Source organism: Neopsephotus bourkii, unplaced genomic scaffold (assembly GCF_033783945.1).
Source record: "Neopsephotus bourkii isolate Nb327-2 ecotype Australia unplaced genomic scaffold, CSIRO-AGI_Nbou_v1 NB_187, whole genome shotgun sequence".
In the NCBI taxonomy this organism is placed as follows: Eukaryota; Metazoa; Chordata; class Aves; order Psittaciformes; family Psittacidae; genus Neopsephotus; species Neopsephotus bourkii.
In genome coordinates, this window is record NW_026900701.1 from 90,791 (window position 1) to 112,429 (window position 21,639).

Consider the following 21,639-nt stretch of genomic DNA (forward strand, 5'->3'; position numbering starts at 1 on the left):
CCGACCAAGCATCGACCCATCCCTCCTCCAACCCTGCAGTCCCCTCTAGCCCTTCCGGGTAACTCCCAGTTACATCCAGGGCATAACATGCTGTGGTATGGAATACCTCTTTGGTCAATCTGGGTCAGGTGTCCTGTCTCTGCTTCCTCCCGGCTCCCCTCCTCCCTGGCAGAGCATGAGGCTCACAAAGTCCTTGGCCAAACCAAAACTTCATTTTTATCAGCTCTGTTCCCAGCCCGAAAGCCAAAACACAGCACTGCACCAGCTACCAAGAAGGAGAAAAATGACTGCTGCTGCTAAATCCAGGACAATAAGCAAACCTCTGCTTTCCTTAAGTGTAACAGCAGATTCCAATCAGAATTTACACTTCCTTATATAAACAAAATTGTGTGCAGAACAGCTGCATGAGTGTACATTCATCCACCATTCTACTATTCACATAAAGAACAAAAGGAAAGGTAATGGGAGTTCGAGGTTAATTTTTGCTGTTGAATTAAAAAAAAAAAAAAAAAGCTTGTACTTTTTTCTCTTAGATAATGCTCCCTTCCTATGAATAAAAAGAAATCTGGGAATTTTAATTGGTAAAATCCCCCTCTAATTACTTACTAAACCAATTTTTAACTTCAGGAATTTTTAGTTTGCCTTCTTTTCATATTTCTGAAAATTACCCAGACTTTGCCAAGTTCAAATTACAGAAGCTATGCAATTGGTTCAGCTAAAAACCACTTCAGTGAACAATGCAACAGAGGATTAAAAAAAGCAACACTGATGCCTCACAGTGTAAGGAAATATAAAAATTATTAAATGTAAAGCCAAAGCCACTTACCTTCCAGCCTCTTGAATTCCTAAGATTACTCTAGATAATAGAGCATATGGAGAGATGCTCATGATCTTTAGCGAGGGATGAATCATCTTCATGTAGACACTGTGAATAGCCCCTGTATGCATACTGACATCATCAGTAAAGACTTAGAGGCAGAGGATACTATGGTAACCACGCAAGGTGCTGAGAGAGAGAAGCCTTTAATTGCTTTAACAACTTCCCAAGGCTCCTGCTACTGGGTTTCCATTCTCTCAGAGGGAAATCAAGACTGTCACAGAGCTAATGAGTGTGACACTGTGCAGGAGAAAACCCACTGAAACCATTAATTGTGATGTGGCTTTTTAAATGACAAGTGTCATAGCCTGATTCCATTACCAAAATTTTTTGACATCTGCAAGATCTACCAGGAGTCACAGGTCAAGAAGTAACACTGTCAGGTAGCAAGGTTTTGTAAGCATTTGTTTTCTCCATTTGCTTTCTCTATTTGCATGTCTTGATACTACCACAGTGATGTTATCTTCTTCAAGTCATTGCATAGCTGTAAGCAGAGAGTGTTCTTCTGCACCAGAGGGTCAAAGATTGATCAAAACACAACCTAAAGTCTTAATACTAAGGCTCAGACACAGCATCAGCTGACATACTGTGAAAAAAAGTTATTTATCCTCATATCATAACTCTCTGAACTTCAATACTATCTGCAAATATATTGCCTATAAATGACAAAGCTCAAGTAAATATTACCACCAGTGACATGATATGGCCAACAGATAGCTGGATAAGAAGTTTTGACTAAGCTTTCCAGAAAATTGCAGTATTGTATCTTCATTTTACATACAGACAGCTCAGCTAGGGTTTATGGTTGGTTTGTATCACAAATATGATACAAAATAGACAACAACACTGCAGACACTCCAGTTTTGATTTCTCGAGCCACCAAAGTTCCCTTTAGTGGTCATTTCCCCAGGTAATGATCTGCCTGAGCAGTATGTTTAATTAACAGTCCTTCTTTTACAACTATACAGAAAAGACAGAGTCAATTGGTTTATGTCCTGGGTTTGCAAGTTAGAATCTTGAAATCAATTTTATTTTTGTCTTAAAAGGTCTGATTATTGGGTAATCTTTGACAGTTTCTATTCCTAACCTCCCGCTCCCCACAACTGTTAAGATACTTAAAAAACAAAGCAAAACAAAACCCCAGGCCAACAACGAAAAAAAACAACCCAAACCAACCAAAACCCAAAGGTGGTCCTCAAGGCATCAATACATCAAATTTTGCAACATTAATGCTACAGTGCTTTTATTTATCTCTATGATACTTAGAACTCTAAAAGCTTCATTGGAAAACTCATTCCAAAGTAAAAAAAAAAAAAAGAAAATCTATACCAGTTCATTATACAAATTCTTTAACACCATAGCTGAGACAGTTCTTCATCTGTGAGAAAAGAGCATCGCATACCAGGCTGAACTGTAGAGTCAGCAACCTGACCTGCTTATGAACCACTGTATCGAGCACAAGGGGCTGATTAAAATGAGCACAGTTCTGTTCAGACTGCAGCCTGCCGATGCAGAAATACCCATGTCTTTCTATTTAGAGAGAAATTTTCTATTTCTTTCTAATCCTTCTATGCAGGAGGCTGATGTCAGCTTCTTATCAGCACACAGAGAATCTTGACACATAGTTAAGATTTCCACAATTTGGGGTATCTAGAAGAGCTGCTGTGAAATGGCTCATTAATACATGAAACAATCAAACCCTTGCAAAGAACCTGCGCTTTCCAGTTCGGTTGAAAATTCTGATGTTGAGATAGTAATTAAGAAGACGACTGAACACTAATGGATCAGACACTTCCACAGTAGTTGTCATTCAACATAACAAACCATTCAGACTAAGTTTTGCATCTTTTGGATGTTTTGTTTGGTGTGGTATTTTGAGGTTTTTTCGGTTTTGTTTTTTTTTTTGTTTGTTTGTTTGTTTTTTAAAGCAGACTTTATGGCCCCCTTTTTCAATACTAGTGCAAAATGCTTCACATACTTCACATATATACTGTTTTTCATAGCTAACTTTCTGCATGTACACCTGGTTTCAAAACCATCAACTGGTATTCCCTTCCACCACAATCTCTGCTGCTTTATTCATATAATGATATGCACACTTTAGAGAATAGAAAAGGTAGAGAATAGAAGTAAAAACAGAATTTGAGAATTGTCTTTATGCTCAGCTAAATTCCCTCTTAACTGCAAAAATCTAGAAAACCATAACTAGGTTTTTTTTTTTTTTTGTTGCTTCTTTGTTGAGACACGTATTAGGTCTCCAGAGGACACTAACAGCACACATCTATGTGGACACGTAGATATAGAGTCAAATAGCAGACCAGTAAAAGAGAATTGTAGCCACTCTATTCCTTCCAACTCCACCTTTAGAGATTGACATAACAAGCTAGATAGCCCTTCTTAGGAAGCCCAAAAGCCAAAAGGGCCACAGCAGCATGAACAGAGAAACTTCTTCTAAAGCTAGGGTGTGAAAGATACAAAGATGTTTACCATCTCTAATTAATTCTCAAGAGAATAAATAAATAAATAGACCCCAAACTTAAATAGATCAGCCTGAAGCCAAACACAAAAATTTTATTCTGGAACTGGAACACTAATCTCTTGACTACAGAGTTAAAAATGTAGTTAAAAATGATAAAAATCAAAACGTATCCAATCTTAAATTGCTAGATGACACATACAGCTTTTAAAGTGCCATTTATCCAAAACAGCTTTCCCACAATCTTCCTTCTGCTTTGGGAAGAGGAAGAACAGACACCATCTGGCATGTCAAGCAAATTATATCCATCCCCTCAGAGGACAGAATAATAAATAAATCTAATAAATCCATCACCTCAGACATCTTGATTTAGTAGCTAAATGTCTGTCTCAGTTTTTTTCCAGTTTGAATCTCATATGAAACTACTTCTTTGGGCAAATTTGACAACTTCCTGTTTCATCTCAGGCTAACTCACTTGACTACTTTAAAAACTAAGTAAAAATAAAGCTTAGCTTGTTCATTCCTTTAACAGTAACTTAGTTTCATATGCCAAGTTGATATTGTCAGCCAAGCAGGTTTGCACATAAAATGTGCCTTCTGGAATACCCACAGAAATCCAACCAATTTAGATCAGACACATGTATCAATAAGGGTGAGGGGGGTTAGGAAATGCCAAATGACAACTCTGTATGCTTCTCAGAGTCTTTGTTTGAGTTGCATAAAGGTTTCAAGAGGGTGTCAAGAAAATAATAAACTATCAGCACGCATTAGAATGGAATTGTAAATAACAATGCAAGCACAGCACACATACTTTCTTGAGGTCAAAACATCAAGTACAAAAAAAATAAACATTGGTATGTAGAAAAGCAATCTTGACATCATTCTTGCAGACACATGTAATGGTTTCCTCATATGCCTAAGCTCTTAAAACTATTAGGCTAAGACTCCTTAATCTTTCAAGAATCTCATTTCTACAGAAACAGAAAGAATAAAAGACAGTAGCTCAAGCAATCATGACAACATAGTCTGAATTCCTGCTCTTACAAAGAGACGTTCAAAGCTACTTACTCCCATGCCCTGCACAGATTTCTTTCTCCACCCGCGATTCTGAAAATGAGATCAAGAACACACACACAGAATTCACCAGTTTCCCAGAACATTTTCAGGAACTTTTACCCCAACTTTAACCATGCTGAAATCTAGGCATAAGCCATTTAAGTTGGTAACTGTTAAAACAAGTAGGTACAGGAGAAGCTTTAGAAGAGGTAGCACTTTATAAAGTAATGATCATCTACCACATTTACAGTATTTCTGAAAATAATCAGACGAGCATTTGTCAAAGCAGTAATTGGTAAATTGGTATAACACACAAAAAATATACTATTAGCATGATGGAATATATGTGACAACGAATACCAAACACGATTAGAAAATATTTTTATTAGGAGGTTGTTGTGGTTTGTTTCATGTATGTACACCTCCAACTGAAGGCTTTCCCTAATTTTCTGCAGCAATATGTTGCCAAAACAGAGATACAGTTCTTATCACTACCAACACTAGTGTTAAAACAGAGGCAAAGTACTCTCAAGCAGCAACTCCTTCCACTATAGCATCAGATACTGAATGTGGTCATGTAACAAAGCTACACACATAAATAGTATATCGCTAATACAAGCCAAGCAAAGTATTTTAATCACTTCATGGGGTTCTATTATCAAACCTATGCAAATCTGCCTCTTAACTGGCACCAGTCCTGCTTCAACTACATTATGGACTGGGTAGTGCTAGAAGGCTTTCAGCATTAATAGCAGAGTGCTAAGACAACTGTCTTTTTTCAGACATATGTGCATGTCAAACATCTTCCGCAATGTCATAATGCTAGGGGAGGAATCCACCATATGCACATACTTCTGGAATTCTGGAATGACCACCACGAACCTTTTCAGGGACAGTCTTCAAGGAAAAGGGAGGAGAGGAGAAGGCTGCATAGCTCTGTTCTCAACAGGTGATTGTGCCTGTCTTCAGATACACAAATCTTTTCCCCTTACTCACCTGAAACATCCTGATTTTCAAAGTCTGTGCATCACTGTAACTAGGGATCAGAACAGAGCAACTCCTGCCTGGGCAAATTTGCTTTATGTAATACACAGGGATTAACTACAAAATTGAAAAGCAGAAAGAGACACTATTATGCTACTACTTCTAAAATAGTTACCACGTAATGAATTTACAAACAGCATGTACCTAGGCACTTATATTCGTATGTTCACATTTGAAAAAAATGTCAGAAAGATGCTCAGTACATTGTTCCTACAGTTCAAGCATAGCTCTGAAGATAAAGGTCTATATACAGCACTGTACCACAATATCCACATGCTTTTAAATATGGATCTTTGAAACACACAAGCAGGTTTTTTTTTGTAGAAAACTAAACTTCTCCTAACTCTGTTTCTTTAAAGGGACATCACTGGACACAAGAATATCTACTTGTAAGGGTGGAACAGTTCACATCACCCTTCTTGAGAGCAAAAAATTAGGCACGTGCCAACACTGTCTCTACTGTTCAAACTTCATTAGATCTTACATTCTGCATTTCAGAAAAAAATTCCAAAGTAAATCCCAATTTTCCATCACTGAAAATTACATTAGTCTTGCTTTGTCCAGCTGCTCCTCACAGAGACACTGACATATTAACCTCCTTCCACCCCCTTAGCTTTACATATTCATGTCTAATTACCAGATTACCTTCTGCAGCACTGCCAACTGAATAACAGAGCTTTTAATTCAACTCCTACAGCAAAAATTCCCTGCTTTGCCCTGAAATAGGATCATCCCTTACTCCTTAACTGCAACTGTTTCTTTAGTGCTTTGCTGGCAGGAGAGCTAAGTGCACCAGAGGTCAGCTAACTGCTTGAAAGAACCAAATACCAATCCTTTTAAATTTATCATTCCACTTCACTGTCCTGCAGTAACTTTAACAACACTTACACTTTAAGAAACATACTGAGTTTACACTGCTTCCATATACCCAAAATGACCTCAGTGACACATGTATACCTTGTTTTCTTGAGTCAGGAATTCATCTCTAGAAGAACCCTTCCACAATCACCATACTTTTAAGATACATCTAGCTTTTATGATAGCAAAATGAGTTACAAAAACCACCTCAGGCTGCTCATGGTGCAAAACGAAATTATTTGCCATAGATGCCAGCCTCAAACTCTACCACTGTTAGAGCCACAGTCCCAAATTAAATGAGTTATTTTTCCATATAAGCAATTCTCAACTGAACAGAAAAGTGAGAAAATTTAACACTGTGACTACAACCTCTCTCCTATAACCACAAGGAGTCTGAGAGAGGGGCATGTAAAAAGGATTAGAATACTTGACTTTGTTTTCATTCCAAAGTGATTTACAGTTTCATGGCACTTTACAACTGCCAAACCTCCACACTGACTATTTTGCACATAAAGTGTATTATCTCTGTGTTTTTCATTAGCTCCTGTCTAGCTTTTACCCAGAAATATAAAAAGTAAATTTTGACCCACGAACATTTAATATTTAATTAGAACAAGAGAATGCCTTGCAGAACATATGGTAAGCAAGCTGAGCAAGGCAAGCTACACTCACTAAATCAGCTCAGCTGAGACAGACCTCATAGTGAAATGAGCACCTTACACTGCTGCTTGTTCTTCAGTCTTGGTCCTACAGGTGAGCAAATAAAGATTATGGTGGAAGATTTATTTTCATTTCAAGATGAAGTGGACAAACTTATTACAAGACAACAGACATGCTTGATTTAGTCAATGAAAATACAGGATTTGTGCCATGAATAGAGAAATGACAGGTATAGCAATGATCTTCACAAAAAAATGAATTTGCATTATAGACAGTGAAATTAGAGTTACAGAAATTATATTTGCAAAACAATTACAAGAACAGTATCTAGAGCTGTAATGTTTTCTCCAAGGTCTCACATAAAACCAAGGAAAGCACAAATGTGAAAAACAAAAAAAAAAACCAAACAAAAAAAACCCCACCCCAAAACAACAGAATCCACTGGCACTGCATCCTGTTTTATTACTGATTTCTTTCTTTGTCCTATGCATAAGACATGTATGTAAGCATAAAGAGTGCAAATTTGGAACTCCTTGCCAGAGTACAAAAGATGTAGGAAATTGCTTCTGATGAGGATTTGTCTTTTAAGTAGAACTTGCTTTTCCAGTATGCAGAAAACAAAAAGTAAACATAATCAGAGAAAAGATTTCTTTAGAGTAAATTGGAAAGACCTAAGAGAAGCAGGGCTTTAACAGGCATTCAAACAAAGCACCTTTTTGCTTACCTGCATGTAAATAAACCTATTAAAATATTCCCTTCATGTATTAGCTTTCCTTTAAACCCAACAACAAAACTCCCACACAGTTATATCCTAAACCTGTATCTAGTGGTAATTTATTTAACTCTTGTCCTTAAAACAGGTATAAATAGAAACAAAATGCTCCCTGTAACAATCAGTTTGAGTCTCACCAACAAAGAACAAAGAGCTCTAACAAAACTGTAAGCAACAGATATGACCCTACTGCTCCTAAAGACTATCAGGAATCACTGACTGATTGGAAAGGAAAACAATCAGCTAACTAAACATGCAACAAGAGCTAGCAGATCTAATTGAGGAAACTGTATTTTGGTTTAGAGAAGAGTAGCACTGTTGGGTAGCACTACCCAACAACAACTCATGGAGTCTTCCCATAATACCTAAGCAGAGACAGAACTTCACAGAACATGATCTCATTAGCTCCTAGTGATGAAAATGCTTTAGGCTATACTTCAAGCAGCATGTACCATGCTCATACCCAAATCATCACACACCAGTAAGTCAGAGCATTTATATTTGAGAGCCAACGCTGCTGTGACAACACACCACTTAAGGGAGGCTCAAAATCACAGGGTACTTTCTATGTAACTGGTATACTTGGTCTAAAAAAACTAAAATACTACACACATATATGCATTAAAATTTCAGCAAAATCAGAGAAATTAAGGACAGTTTGACACAGCTCACCATAACTTACAGAAAATAAACTTAGAATTTGATACAAATGAAAAATTCATGTCAAAAGTGTCACAGTATGCTCCTGCTAGGTATACCATTCTTCACATCCATGGTGCAGCATGATTACTTTGTATTTTACATTAAGTGTTGAAGCTTCATTATCCTGCCAATCAGTAAGTTATTCTTCTAAATGCAGATACATGACGGGCTTCACTTACAAAAGAAAGCTTTGGCTTGCAAGTGAATTAATGACAGTCACTGATCTGCCAGGCCTAATCCTATCTGATATTATGTAATTAAGGTGAGACAATCTAATTTTCCCTAATCCTTTAATCCTCTAGTTGAAAGAAGGAAGTAACTAGGGAATAACTTAAGTTATAACTGTGTGTATTTAAGATTTACTACAGACACCTCAAAGATTAACATCAAAGAAAATAAAATAAAAAACAGCTGACCGCTCATGCATAGCAAGGGAAATGGCCTTCAAAAATTCAGATATGAAAGATAATTGCTTTTAAAATGAGAGCTAGTCTTCTCTTTACAAAGTCTGTGCTACCATCCCTTTTCAGGAAGCTATGTTAAATCAAAGATAGAATTCCTGACTGCAATAGCATTTGTTCTAATTGGGCTCAGAGGACATCCTTAAGGATGGCACAAACAAAGCTTGTTTGAAAATAAAAAGCAGGCAAGGAGCCCATTTACACAGGTATTGATGTCAAAATATAGCTGAGGGAGCTGCAGGGGTTGAAGTAACTGCCCACCCACCTGCCTAGTGCATGTGCCTTCACCTAAACATCACATTTTCATTAGAAGCATATTCTTTGCTTGTAGATCAGCACTAGACTGAGACACAGAACAGACCGCTCTAAGGCAGATGGCTGACTGCAGCTGCACTCTCCCACATACTAGATGAAAGCTAATGCAGAGCAGGAAGTGATACTGCTAACAGCAGCCACAACCACCACTGAAATCAACAAAACCCATTGAATTACCGAATAAAATGCTTTATGTTGGTGTAGAGGCAAATAAAGAACCTTACTTGAACCAAGCTCTTGGCCTCTTTTTATGTTAGAAAATGAGAGGACATGTACTAAGGATCACCAGATTATCACATCCCAGGTAAATACAACAGGGGCAAGTCTACACCAAGGAAGACATAGCCTTGATCATCACATCAGTGAATGTGTCAAGCAACTGGCCATACATAAATCCATGGGCCCTGATGGATGCACCCATGAGTGGTGAGGAAGATGCATGGTCCTCGGCAAGCTGCTCTAGGTGGTCCTGGCTGAGTAGGGCAGCTGGACAAAATGACAGAATAAGGTCAGCAAGTGGTAATTTCTGCTCTTGATAACTACTATCCCTTCATTAAACAAGAAATTCCCACATCACCCGCCAACTTCAAATAAAACTAATAACCAGATATTGTAAAGCTTGACAAAGACCTTGCCTCACTGATCAATTTCAAGGACACAAGTCTAAGCATTTACTCATTACTAGTAACTGAATATATATTATAATTGAAAAGAGATTATATATTCAATTCACCTACATGTGCATACACAGTAACTCAAAAAAACTTTTCCTAAGAAAACTACCACGGTTGTATGTCAGTCAAGTTATTTCATCTTACTTCATATCTGTTAAGACAAGACACAGATGGTGATCTTCATGATTTGAAGATCATCCAAGAAAAAGCTTTAGCGCTCACTGAAAACCACAATAATTACAGGGAGACAGAGCCCTGTTATGAATGTACAGCCTCTCAGCACTGATCCAACAGAACAAATCTCACCTATCACCAGACAATATATTCCATTATTTGGAAATACTTGCTCCTAGAAGCACCTAATAAGAACACAAATTCAAGCATTCCGATCAGTCTGAATAAAGAAGATTTCAATAGTGGCCTTCTAAATTTCAATAAAGCACTAACTCCATATTGATTTTCCAAGCTCAGCTCCTTCAGTATTAAATGAAAACACTGCATGACAGAAGTAAATTTAAGTCCAAAAGAGGGCACAGAATTAATTACTTATAAACAGAACAGAAATATGAGACAACAAAAACTACAGAAAAAAGCCACGTAAAGGTAAACAACTGTTTTGAATTAGTATTTTTAAGAAATAACTATGAAGCTGAGAGTTAATTCTAGAATTCTCAAAAAAATGAAAGAGATGGGGGGAAAAAAAAAATGCTGAACATGTAAGATTATCCTCCAGCAATAGTATTTGTTGATAAATACTTGTTCTAAATGGAACTGGAACAAAATATACCCGGTAAGACCACAAGTACCAACCATAACAGCTCTAATATTCTTGTACCTGTGGGCAGTGTTGTCAAAATAGTACTCCTACCCTCCCCAGACATAAAACGTTTTGACACAGTAAGGCCAGGTTACAGAACTCGTTATCTGAACTGAAAGTAGGAAATTTATCTTTCCCTTTATTTCCCTCCTCCCCAACTTTCTTGCCATTGTAACAGAGAGGAAATGCCCGAATTTCAGACCAGAGACTGCCTGACTAGGGTGAGGGAGAAAGAAATTAATGGGAAGAATTTTGAGGAAATTATGGTCTACACTGAAAGTCAATTAGTTGATGAAAGGAAAAAAAAATAAAAAAAAAATATCGAGACCAGCTAAACAGCGCCAGAACAAGATAAAGTAGAAGTCATCCTGGGAAAAGCTAAAAGAGATGGTGAATCTGGAGCCATACAGACAAAGTGTCCAGGAGAGGCAGACGGCTCTGTCCACAGCCAGAATGGTCCATTAACTTGCATCCAAAAAATCTCAGCAACATCAAGGTAGCCTTAATCCATGGTTACACCTTCTTATGGCACACGCATTTATCAATCAAGATCACCAACAAACCTACAGGTAGTATCTTACAGCTGAAACTGCCAACAACCCAAGGAACACAAACCCTGAGAAGCTTCCATATTATATTTCACAGTGAATACAAATCCTTCAAAAAGCACTTAAGTATAATGAGATTATCATTTATGTATTTTGCAAATGTATTTAGTACAAATGTGTCCACTAAATGGATAGTCAGTTCAGGAGCTGAAGAGAAGATGTCAAATAGGGTAGCTAAATAATGGTAAACTATTTATAGCAGCAAAACCAGCAAATTGCCTGATGACAGGAAACTGCACTTCTGCAAATAAAGAGACTTGGGTTTGCAATTAGTTAAATCATTAATCCTTTCTGTTTGCCAGTTATTTTCAGGGAACACTTCAGCTTGACATTACGAAAGCACTGTATGTGCAATATTTTACACAAGCCATCTTCAACACTTTGACATTGCTTCTATTTTCATAAGAAAAATACCTAGGTTGCAGTTTGTGAAGCTTTTTTCTTTCCATTAAAGCTTATTTTCTAATGCAAACTCATTTCAAAACCTTCCTGACACCACCTTATTCTTTTACTCCTTACTGTCATACAGGATACTGAAAAAAAAGCAAACGTGCTAGGCTGTGAGGCACTAGGAGGAAGATCTCCCAAAACTAATAAAATCAATGGATTATGCTTACCTAATACCAGCTGCTTCGATTCATGTTGTTAGGCTCTAAGACAAGATACTACAGAACACTGATAACCTCACCTAGTAGCACTTTCCTCATTCAAAAACAATACATGGGGAGTATGATATGGCAACTGTAAAAGCCACAGTGCAGGTTTCAAGCGCCAGTGCAGATTTTCTAAGATGTCTATGCACCAATGCTGGCTTGAGAGCACTTGCTTAATATTGCTACACTGTGATGACGCCTTATTTTACTTCATCTTTGAGTTATAACACCAGTGCCACTGTTCTTACATTAGTATTTTTTACATTTTAATTTTACATGATTCAAGTGTCAGAGATGGCAATAAAGGAAGCACTTGCACTGAAAACTGAATTCCCCAAAGAAAGAGTTAACACTGCGTCTGTTAGATCAGTTTCCTACCTAGTCACAGTTTCTGGATCTAGAGCTAGGCTATTTCAAAAATAAACTGTGAAGTGAAAAAGTAACAAATAGAAGTTAATGTTTCATACATCTTGCTGAAGCTTAAGATTGCAGAACACAATATGGTAAGAACAAAACACTCAGACGAATCACTGAGAACATCAACAAATTGTCTACTACTTTATTACGTAACAAGTGAGATGACTGATGTAGTGACTGTTTACTCCCAGGCAGCAAAACAGGATGAAGACAAACCTCAGGACAAGCCAGAGCATAGCCCTGGGGAGACCAAAGAACCAAACATTTCCACAGATCAAAGATCCTCTCCCATAACCAAGCAGTGGTCTAAGAATAAGCATAGACATCTGAGGAAAGCTATGTGACTTCAAAGCACGTTTTCCAAAATAGATGGTTTGTGATCGATCCAAATCATGTGTGCAATTGATTTCTAAACCAGCAGCTACTGCAAGAAATAGTCACAAGTGATCAAATGATCAGACAACTCCTTGCCACATTAGTTAACTATGGAATACCTTTCACTAGCAGGTAGAAAGACCGTAAAGCACAGCATCAAAAAAAATCATTGCCGTAACTCATAAATGAGACCCACAAGGTTATCACAATGGCAAAGTATATCCAACAAGCTGATCAGAGTTTTGCAAGCAGCCAAAAACTGTTCCAATTCCTTAACACGTTGCTGGCTTGAATGACCAAGTACACAGTTTTGCTTCCAGCCTGATTAGATTAAAAAAACAACTAAGGCAAGTGGAAGAACTGATCACCAATTCACAACACATGCCTACTGTTTCCACTGATACGTATCACAAGTGCAACAACAATACATGAATCAATGTAATAATAATGCATTACTGCATTATCTGTATTATCCTCTCACATCCTTAGGAATAAAAGGCCAAGTGTCACAAGACACTAGGACTAACGTTAGAAGACCAAACTCTGTACCAGAGATGTCTTTTGAATGCACATAAAAACAGTAACAGGCCTCTAAATGTAGCTCTCTAGAAAAGCTTTCTCTTCGCCACAAGCAAAACAGAAGATTTGGTAGCTATTCACATTGCTCAATTTCTTCAGAAGATGAAACAGACCACATTAGATAAAAGAAGTTAAAAAGAAGCAATGAACATTTTATATCCTAAAGAGGGGGGAAAAAGCTGATATTAAACTTTTCAGGATAGAAGCAGAACATGGAGACAGACAAACAAAACATCCTTTTGTTTCATTAACTCTTTTCAAAATGTTGAAAAGTTTCACTGCAACATGCTCTTTTTTATGATACCTGGTCATTACTTATTTTGCTTCAGGTCAGATACAGTCTCAGCTTTATCACCATACAACAGCATTGTACAAATACCCATTATGTGCACTTCTGCTTTCAAAAGTGGTATGGCTATGAACCTGAAAATGACTTTTTTTTTTTTTTTAATGTGAAAAAAGAAGTTGGCTCTGAAATGTTTTATTCATTTATATCCTCTTTAAACTCTGTCCGAGTCATTCAACAAACCATAATGTGTACTGGTAGACCTGTGGAAGACACTGCATTTCAGGGCTTGGTGATCTTGGGCAAGTCATATCTGCTGTGTTAGGCCTTGTACTTAAGACTTGGGAAGCCCCAGGGTCAGTATGGGCAGCTGCTGCAAGAGTATCTGCTGGAGTGTCCCCTCCCAGACTATGCTATATGATGATGGGCATCATGCAACAGACAACCCTCCTGCTTGTCAGGGGAAGGTACACTGCACACACTCTGCGGATATAGTCTGCAACAGGAAAAACAAGTTAACCAGAAGGAGACACTTTTACTCCAGCCTGGAGTCTCAAAAGACAAAATTGACAGGAAATTGCCTTCTATTTATGGGAAAAAAACATAAACAAGAAAAAAAAATAGACCACAAAAAGGACTGTGGATGGACTGATTACACCCTCTGCTTCCCCATTCAGCAGAGAAGGAGAAAGTACATCAGGACCAATTAATCACCCCACGCTGGTGGCTCACATAAAAGCCTCATATCAATTGACCAGATTTGGATCTTCCCTCCCGATGGGGGGAAGGATTCCATAGGGAAGAAACAAACCTTATATTCCACCAACAGTACAACGGAGCAGTCATAACTGTCAGCAGGTGATGTTTCTAATGATTACAGGACCCACCTCTATATATGAAAAAATCCCCAAACTGATTAAAATTAATCTGGGGGGCAGGAATGTGCTTGTTAATATCTTTATTATTACAGCTGGGTTCTTATGTGCTTTCTATGGCAAATGTGCAGGTAGCTGACGTACATAAATAAATCACTGGGCATGACTTGTTGGCAGGCAAAACTTTGATAACAGGGCAAATATTCTTTTAAGGTTCATACTATCACTGTGGCAAAAATGGTTACATTTCCTGCTTTTGGAGCCTCCCTCAAAACAGGTTACATCCAAACAATACAGGCTGCCCAGAGGCTACATAGAGATCACCAAGATGATTACAGCTATTAGAGGCAGGAGATATTCTGAGCCCATTCCCCCTCTTCAGCAGCCACAGTGAAAGTGCCTAACAGTTCCCAGAAAATGACAGCTAATTAATGATCACTACACACCCCACACACAGAGCTGCAGTGTCCCCATGCTATCACTCTCCTCCAGCAAGCTCTGTCTGAAGCTGTGGCATTCTGCATGGAATGAAGTGAAGGCTTTGTCATTCCAGCTGCTAATGCAGCACAGGAGCAACCTGCACAATTATGCTGGGATCAGCAGTACACCTTCACAGTACTGCCCCAGAGGCATTCACCCCAACAATTTGCCATGCGCTGGCAGACTAGTGTTTGGGAGATCTTAATACTTCCCCACACTGTAAATGGATCAGGCATGCTGCTGATGCTATGTGTGGTGGTCCCACTAAATCAGAAAGTAAAACACTAAGTAATATTACTGAGACAAAGCAAAATCTTGGTTGGGAAATTAACCCCAAGAAAGTTCACAGAGCTGCCACAGAAGTGAAATTTGGAAGGAAAATCTGGCAGGGAGTTGGCAGAGTGATGCAAAAGTAAGCTAACCAAACCTTTATATGGCACAAACACAGAGCAAAGCAGAAACTATGAAGATTAATAGTTTTTGCAGGTTCCTGAGGGAATTTATACTTGGCCCAGCTATTAAGATCATTATGTAATACAGTAAGAAAAGCAAAAAAGACCAGCTCTTTCCAGAAGAAAATGTAAGTTACTGCCTTTGAACAAGCACAGAAAGCAGCTCCCCATGCAGCAGTCTAGACTAAAAATTAGCCAATAATCCTTTTAAGCTCTAAGCCCTAGTACTGGATGAGAACATGGCTTTGTGGAGGCTCTGGCAGCAAGGGGACAGGTGGCACATTCTGTGAGGCTTCTGGTCTTAGAGGTTGCCTCCATCGACACAGAACTACAACATCTCTGGACTGCTTATTCAGCCCTGGCTGAAACATAAAGAAACACCCACGAGACCAAAGTTACTGACAGCAGGGCTCCCAACCTTACAATGGGTACTGTCAAATAATGCTTGGACTTGATGATCTTAAAAATCTTTTCCAACCTACTTGATTCTGTGTTGTTCTATGAAATTACTTCAGTCAGTAAATTCAGATGGTGAAACAGACTAGCACTGTGAAATTGAAATGGTGCATTTCTACACTTACATCCACCAGCACAAAGTAAGAGCCTTACAAAAGAAACCAGCACAACTGGCCTGGTTAATGCAGTGTGCCTCCACCACCGGATCTCCCAGCATCTTGGGCGCAGCAGGCCTCACCATATGAAAAATTAACCCAACAGCTGAATGTGTGGCTCACTGATGGGTCAACAGATACATAGAAGAAAAACTGCAGTGGAAGCAGCTGCCTGTGAAAGAGCTGGGCAAACCTTCCTAACCTAACACGGGAAGGGAGGAGCAAGCTGTATGTCAAACTGGTGGCTGCAGCTATGGTGCTGGAGAAACCATCAGCTTCAGAAATCTTTATACTGACTCCTAGGTGGTATCTAAGGATCTCACACTGCTGGCTGGTAGAATGACAAGCAGATGACTAGACAATACACAGTAAGCCTCTCTGGAAGCAAGACTGGGTAAAAACCAGAAAGCAAGTGCAAAACCAATGTGCTTTGGTGAGACATACAAATGTCTCATGTGAGCCAGAGTAGGAATACAATGCTGATGATGATCAGTTTGCTAAGGCACACTATTACCCCAACATCCTCAAATGACAAAGCGTTAGTGAATTGGGCTCGTAGAAGTCAGGTTATTCAGGAATTGTTCCTATTTACAAATGGGGACAAAATAGATGCATTCCTTGCTCCAATAGGCCGTTCAAAATTCATTTTAATAGAAACAAGAAAACTGCTACAACAGCGCTGCAGAAAGACAAAGTACTGGATGGTCCCAGGCCACACCTCATAGACACCACAATGGGCCACTTAAAAGAGGCCACAGTTTGCAGTAAATACCACCAATGGCAGATACATGTACAACCATCTGGCTGTACTGCCTACTTCCCATGCCAACCAGAAGGCCAGTAGGAGAGACCTTCACTTTTTAAACCAACGGTTATGTATCCCCATTTGTATTACATCAGACGATGGCCGTCATTTCCAGGACAAATGGTCCTGCAGTAGGCTGGTGAAAACCAGGTAGCATGGGTTTATTACACATCTCATCAGCCTTGTGGAGGCAGTTTAGTAGAACATTCTAGTGCCTTACCTAAAATACAATTGTGAATTCTTCCACCCACACTGTGGTGCAACTGGCCAACAGTGCTGGCACCAGCGTTAATAAATCTAAATAGCAGGGGAGGAGCCCAGGGTTACACTACTGACAAACTAATTGTTAGCCCACCACCATAGTTATCCCTGCCAAGATATCATCCCAGGTTGTCGTGGTTTAACCAATGCCAGACAGCTTGTCCACTCACTCCCCCCCCCCCCCCCTTCTTGCCCTCCCCTATTCTCGGAAGGACGGAGAGGAGAATCAAAAAGAATGCAACTCCCACGGATTGAGATAAGAACAGTTTAGTAACTAAGGTATAACACAAATCACTGCTGCTACCACCAGTAACAGTAATGATAAAGGAAATAACAAGGGAAGAGAATACAACACCTCATCACCAGCCGACCGATAACTCGCCCCCCAGCCCGACCAAGCACTGACCAATACCTCCTCCAACCCTGCAGTCCACCTAGCCCTTCTGGGTCACTCCCCAGTTACCTCCTGGGCATGACATGCTGTGGTATGGAATACCTCTTTGGTCAGTTTGGGTCAGGTGTCCTGTCTCTGCTTCCTCCCGGCTTCCCTCCTCCCTGGCAGAGCATGAGGCTCACAAAGTCCTTGGCCAAACCAAAACATCATTGTTTTTCAGCTCTGTTCCCAGCTGAAAGTCAAAACACAGCACTGCACCAGCTACCAAGAAAGAGAAAAATGACTGCTACTGCTAAACCCAGGACACAGGTTCTGGGGACTATGGTCTTAATTTCAGGACACTTAGACGATACTCTTTAACATGTTCTGCAACACATATGTCATAAAAAGCTATGGTTTCCATCTGTTCTGCTGAGAGCAGACAGGGCATCCTCCCCAAGGAGTCTCAGCACAGCACCTATCTGCAGAGACATGTCAGCAGCTTGTGCATCACAGTGATGCACAGTCCCACCTTCCTGGCCTGTTTTGGGGGGGCAGTGGAAGTTCTGGTGGGAACTATAAGGCAAATATTTGGGAAATGCCAGTGTGTGAGAAACGGTGTGTGGGAAGATCCCCCCATGCCATGGATTCTTTGCAATAGGATGCAGGGTGATGGTTTTAAATTAAAAGAGGAGAGATTAAGGCTGGATGTGAGGAAAAAATCTTTTCTAGCGAGGGTGGCAGAACACTGGCACAGGTTGTCCAGAAAGGTGGTGGATGCACCATCCCTGGAGACACTCAGGGCCAGGCTGGATGTGGTTCTGGGCAACCTGATCTAGTTGGAAGATGTCCCTCCTCACTGCAGGGGGTTGGACCAGGTGACCTTTGAAAGTCCCTTCCAACCTAAACTATTCTGTGATTCTACAACCACCCTTGCAGACATTGCTTCATAACCACTGTGACGTACTACTGACCTTCTAAAGCCAGAAGTACAGTTTATACTTATTAGCAAGAGTTACTATCTCTCTTTCATACAAACTATAATGTTAAAACATCTTTGGCATAAAAGAGTTATTAAGGTCCACTCCACAAAAGGAATATCATAATAACTCACTGCCACTACCTTCACAGCTTGTGAATTTAGGGAAAATACAAAAGATAATCGTCCTTCTTGAGTAAATTATTTGGGCAATTTCTCATGGGAATTAGAAGGCAATTCCACATAAATCACCTTGTGTTATTAACTAACAATTTAAGCCCCCTTCAGATATTGAAATCACAATTTAAGGAAACACATTTTCAGGCCTTCAGTGCTACTGTCAGCAAAATCAAACTCAAGCCATTGCTAGAGCTGTACCCTTAATCATGGAGTAGCAGGCAGACTCAGAACACCCAGATAAGCTTTCTCCTTCTCTGTGAACCTCCAGAATAGCCATTTAACACACTGGTTCGGAGAACTGTTATTTTAATTAACCAGACTTAGTCACCCAAGCATGTGTATTTTACAGTCTCTCACAACACCATCACAGAGAAACTGGTGAAATATAGCCCAGAAAAACAGTTAAGTGGACTAGCCGAGCTCAAAAGGCTGTAACAATCAGTAACACAAAGTCCTCCTGTAGGCCAGTCACTAGCAGTGTATCCCAGGAATGAATACTGTCTCCAGTCCTGTTCAACATCTTCACTGATGATCCAGAGCACTGAAGGAGGGAGGAGTGGCCAATACACCAGGGTCATGCAGCCATCTAGAAGGACCTTGACAGGCTGGAGAAAGTGGCTGACACAGACCTCATGCAGTTGAACCAAGGCTAACACAATGTTCTGCATCTGGGAAGGGACAACCCCATGCACTAGTACAGGATAGGGGCTGGCCAACTGGGAAGTAGTTTTGCAGTAAAGGCCCTAGTGGAAAAAGTGAACAAGAGCCAGCAGCATGGACTCATGGCAAAGGCAGCCAGGGGCATCCTTGAGGAACAGCATCACCAGCAGGTTGAGAGATGCAATCCCTCAGCTTCCAGTTAGGACTGACAAGGCCACACCTGGAGTGCTGTGTCCAGTTCTGGGCAACGCAGTACAAGAGAGACATAGACACACTAGTGAAAGCACAGAAAAGGGCTACAAAGATGACTGAGTGACTAGATCATCCACCATACAAGGAAAGGTGGGACTTTTTGTAGACTGAATAGGAAAGAGGAGGCTTGCTGGGGAGCAGGTAGAACCTTATCAATATGTACGAGATTCATCAACATGCTTGTGAGGTGGGCTGATGACAACCTCATGAAGTTTAACCATGACAAGTGCAAGGTCCTACACCTGGGTCGGAGCAATCCCAGGCACAGCTACAGGTTGGGCAGAGAAGAGATTCAGAGCAGCCCTGCGGAGAACGACTTGGGGGTGCTGGTCGATGAGAAAATGAACAGGAGTCGGCAGCGTGCGCTTGCAGCCCAGAAAACCAACCGTATCCTGGGCTGCATCAAAAGGAGCGTGACCAGCAGGTCGTAGGAGGTGATCCTGCCCCTCTACGCTGCTCTTGTGAGACCTCACCTGGAGTACTGTGTGCAGTTCTGGCATCCTCAACATCAAAAGGACATGGATCTGTTGGAACAAGTCCAGAGAAGGGCCATGAGGATGATCAGAGGACTGAACCACCTTCCATATGAAGACAGGCTGAGAAAGTTGGGGCTGTTCTGCCTGGAGAAGGCTGCGTGAAGACCTCATAACAGCCTTCCAGTATCTGAAGGGGGCCTATAAGAATGCTGGGGAGGGACAGGACAAGGGGTAACAGGTTAAAACTTAAACAGGGGAAGTTTAGATTGGATATAAGGAGGAAATTCTTTCCTGTTAGGGTGGTGAAGCACTGGAATGGGTTGCCCAGGGAGGTTGTGAATGCTCCATCCCTGGCAGTGTTCAAGGCCAGGTTGGACGAAGCCTTGGGTGATATGGTTTAGTGTGAGATGTCCCTGCCTATGGCAGGGGGGTTAGAACTAGATTATCTTAAGTTCCTTTCCAACCCTAACTATTCTATGATACTATGGGGTGAAAGCAGAGAAGAGTGCCATATTCAGTGGTATCGACTGACACGATAAGTGGCAATTGGCATAGGCTGAATCACAAGAAATTCTATCTGAAGAGAACACTTGCTTGATCATGAGGGTGGTCAAACATGGGAAAAGCCAGGCCCAAGCAACTGTGGAGTACCTCCATAGAGGTACTCAAAACCTGACTGATGAGGCTGTCCCAGGCACCCTAATCTAACTGACCCTGCTTAACTAGAGGGTTGGGTTATACTACATGACCTCCAAAGGCTCCTTCCCATCTCAACCATCCTGTGATTCCATATTAATCTCACAGGAAAAAAGCTGCACGATACAGTAAAAAAAAATAAGTTAGTAAGCATGCTTTTACGGTCAAATTGTTTAATTAACATTCTCGCAACTGCCACATGTAATAAAAGCTATGCTATATAGGAATAACTTTTCTAGAAATAGGTAGGTTCTCTAAAATTAGGTATCACAGAAAGTGATTAATTAACATACTTGATCATTTTGTGATCAAAATACATTAATACTGTTGCAATACAAATGTCAGTAAAAAGCAGGGAAAAAAAAAAAAAAGCTATCTGAAGTCAGGATATAAAAGATGTATTAAAATCCACCAGAAATCCTTAATCTCTTCTGTAATGAGATCGAGATTCTTAATACAACGCAATCCAGCTCCTTAACTTGAGGATACACCATGCTTGCAAAAGGAATTAAATGCAACTGAATTTAGCCAGTCTGAATATAAATAATCCATGGAAAACTAAATACAGCACAGAAGTCTGCAATAGAGCACCTCTGATTAAAAAAAAAATGCTAGCTGTCATAATGTTTTTTTTTTCCTCTTGAAATGGACTGCTGTAAGCCTGCACAGCTGACCTGATCAGTTTTCAAGGTCCTTTTCTTTATTCCTGAAAATACCTAGCTTTATGGCACACAAGCATGGTTCAAGGAAAAGAGAACTCTACTAAAGGAAGCCAACTTGTAAAGCAAATTAATCACTAGCACTCCAAAACCAAAAGAATTCCCAAAGCAACAGCACTGGTTTTGCAGATAAAACACTGGACTACAACCAACTTCAGTACCTGCACAGATGTAAAGGTGTAGCTTTATG

At 40.0% G+C, this 21,639-nt stretch overlaps 1 protein-coding gene across 4 annotated transcripts in view; it reads right to left on the reverse strand.

Annotated features, from left to right (window-relative positions):
- LOC133223990 (peptidyl-glycine alpha-amidating monooxygenase-like) overlaps positions 1-21,639 on the reverse strand; it is a 113,670-nt gene that overhangs the window by 90,772 nt on the left and 1,259 nt on the right. For 2 of the 4 annotated variants that reach the window (XM_061375218.1, XM_061375192.1), the window contains exon 1: positions 827-940. The exons of 1 other annotated variant lie outside the window; for it this stretch is intronic. The gene's annotated coding sequence lies outside the window, so the exon portion shown is untranslated. Of the gene's footprint in view, positions 1-826; positions 942-21,639 lie in introns of those variants that run through there. One more of the 4 variants, XM_061375209.1, reaches the window with a different exon arrangement.